Below are 2,603 nucleotides of genomic sequence, written 5' to 3' on the forward strand. Positions count from 1 at the left end.
GTGAGGTGCTGGCCCAGGATTCAATCTACCCATCTGCCTCTAGGAATGGTCACTGTCTGGATCAGGTAGGCGGAGGATGCAGAGCTCACTGGATCCAGGGCCTTGGGCCATTTTCCTTTCCCACTCTAAAGGTGGGAGAGATGACACTCAAAGCCGAAATCACAGCAGACTGGTGAGATGAAGGACTCAGGAAAACATCCCTCCCCCAGGAGTTATGTGGCAGTGGTTCCTCTGAGAAGGAAAGAGGGCGTGGGGGAGACAGATGGGAGGTAGCAGCTCTCTTGCCCTGCACCTGGCTCTACCTGTCTGCACCTCCATCCATAGTCACACACCTGGGTTGCTGTTGGTACCCCCTGGGGAAGAGAGAGATAGGTGCTGGGGGCGAGGCCAATAAGTTGGCAGAGCGGAAGAGTCAGGCAAGGGACAGGAAGCTTAGGCTGGAGGCATCGGCCATACAGAGGGAGCCCCCACGTGGGCAGTTGGGCCTGCTGGAGGCTGATGAAAGGGAAGAGGGAAGCCACCTTGGCACTTACTTGGGCTAGAGCATTTTTCCCTCCAGGTTTCTGTAGGAGGCTCCCAACTGTATACTGCCAGGATCTGGGGTCTCTCCTGTAAGGCCTGGCCCTACTTGGCTTCCTGGCCCCACCTGGCCCTGCTTAACTAGTGACCTGCTTCTACACATCAGGGCAACTCAATTCCCAGCAGCGGCAGCGGCAGCGGCAGCAGCGACAACACAGTGGTGGCATCAGCTCTGTGATGAGGGTGGAGCCTGTGCACCTCCCCGATGGGTAATTATGCTACAGCATGTTCTAGGGAGATGCGGGCTTGTCTGACAAGATGCGTGCTTCTTCCTGATGCCTATGCAGCTAGGGAGCTGAGCAGAGAGGCCACGGGCTGAAGGTGATGGCATTACTTGGGGCACCTGTCGTGGATAATGAGCTGCTGATCCCAGGGGGCAGCCATCCACTCATCCTTAGCTCAGGGGAGGGGCAGCCAGAAGGGGCAGCCAGGTCTAAGGACTCCTGAGCAGGAGTGCGGAGGAGCAGAGGATGTCACATACAGTGATCCCTGGTGTAGCCATGATGACAGTGGCACAGTCCTAGTGTTTACAGGTTGTCCTGTACTTTTCAAGACACTTTCACATTTCATCTTCCTCATCATAATGCTGTCATGAAGGGACACATCTTTATCCCTATTTAAATCATGAAAAGCCACATCTGAGAACACTCAGGAGTGTGGCGAAGGCTGCAGGGCAGTGGGGTCCAGAGCTGGATTCTTGCTTTGCTGGTGGAGGTACTTTCTCTAGGTCCAAACTAGGAATCCCTGCCGCAGCTGCGTCTGGGTGGCACAGCAGGAGCTCTGGGGTGGGGGTCCAGAGAGGGCCAGAGGGACAAGGGTCCCTGCCCGGGAGAGCTCCCTCTCACTCACAGGGCTGCTACCCCATGAGGCTGGGTAAGGCTTTCCAGAAGGCGTGGGCAAGTGCGGTTTCCACACAGCCACAGCAATGTTGGAGAGGAGGCTGCTGACACTGAGTGCCACCTGAGTGCTGGGTGTGGTGAAAAGACCTTGTGACAAGCAGCCCTGTGTACACCGTGAACACCAGTGAGCACCTCACGCATTCGGCGCCAAGGCCCAGAGAACCCAGAAAAGGTGAGAGGAGCCTGCAGCTGGCCTGGGGTTAATCAGGGAAGGCTTCCGGAGGAAGGCGGTTCTGAGCTGAGTGGGCTGGAAGGGTAGGCCAGGCAGCACAGGGGCAAAACAGACAAAGGGGACAAAAGGGTGAGTGGCTTGGGAGGTAAGCCTGGTAGCTGGGATGGGCTCAGGGGTGGGTGAGTAGCCCATGGTGGCTGAGATGGATGATCAGGTGTGAATTTGATACGCTAGAAGTAAGGCGCCCCGGGGATCATTAAGACGGGAAAATATGACCAAAACAGTATGAAATGGAGCCAGGCTGTGGAGTCTGGGGCAGGGCAGGGTGACACTCCAGGGTCAGCAGCACTGGGTCTGGCTTCCATTCCAGGCCTGGCTGTGGAACTCGTGACCCTCTGGTTGGCTGCAGGGCTTTAGGACCTTCAGCTCACTCTGCTGCCAGGTTGGGCTGCGTTTTGGAACTTGGCGGGGTGGGGATGGATGGTCCCACAGCCCATTGCCCCACCCCATGGTGCCTTCCTCCTGCAGCCAGGCCCAAGTCTTCCCTCTACAGGATACCAGTTCAACACTGAATTCTGCCTCGGGCTCCAGGAAAGTCGTGCTGCTCTGGGAGGATGCCCCGCTGCTCCTTCTGCTGGCTCCTTGGTGATTGATAGTGCGGAGAGGTGGGGAGCAGCCGTCCCGCCCTAGCGCCCTAGCGCTCACTCCAGAAGATTGAGAGGGTGGAAGCCAGCTCCAGAGTAGCCAAGGTGGGGTGCATGGCCAGGGAGAGGGCCCAGGGTGACAAAGTGTGGTTCTAGGTGTGATGGCAGGCTCCAGGGCCCAGGGGATGGACACAGGGGATCATGCCACTGTCTTAATACTGGATTCTTCTAAGTGGGAAGGAGGTAATATTTTGTTGCATAATTTCTCGGCCTTTCAAAACCATCCTGGCTGGACAAGGGTCCTGAAAG

General features: G+C 57.1%; 1 long non-coding RNA gene across 2 annotated transcripts; it reads left to right on the forward strand.

Annotated features, from left to right (window-relative positions):
* The first annotated feature begins 616 nt into the window (after window positions 1-616).
* LOC117286345 lies at window positions 617-2,370 on the forward strand. 2 transcript variants are annotated; one of them, XR_004517484.1, is made up of 4 exons: window positions 617-788; window positions 1,497-1,650; window positions 2,021-2,092; window positions 2,179-2,370. It is a non-coding gene; the product is annotated as an uncharacterized LOC117286345 (long non-coding RNA). The 2 variants fall into 2 exon arrangements; XR_004517485.1 differs by having other exon boundaries at window positions 2,242-2,370.
* The last annotated feature ends 233 nt before the right edge of the window (window positions 2,371-2,603 follow it).

This window comes from Fukomys damarensis, unplaced genomic scaffold (assembly GCF_012274545.1).
Source record: "Fukomys damarensis isolate Sample0158 unplaced genomic scaffold, DMR_v1.0_HiC HiC_scaffold_16, whole genome shotgun sequence".
Classification (NCBI taxonomy): Eukaryota; Metazoa; Chordata; class Mammalia; order Rodentia; family Bathyergidae; genus Fukomys; species Fukomys damarensis.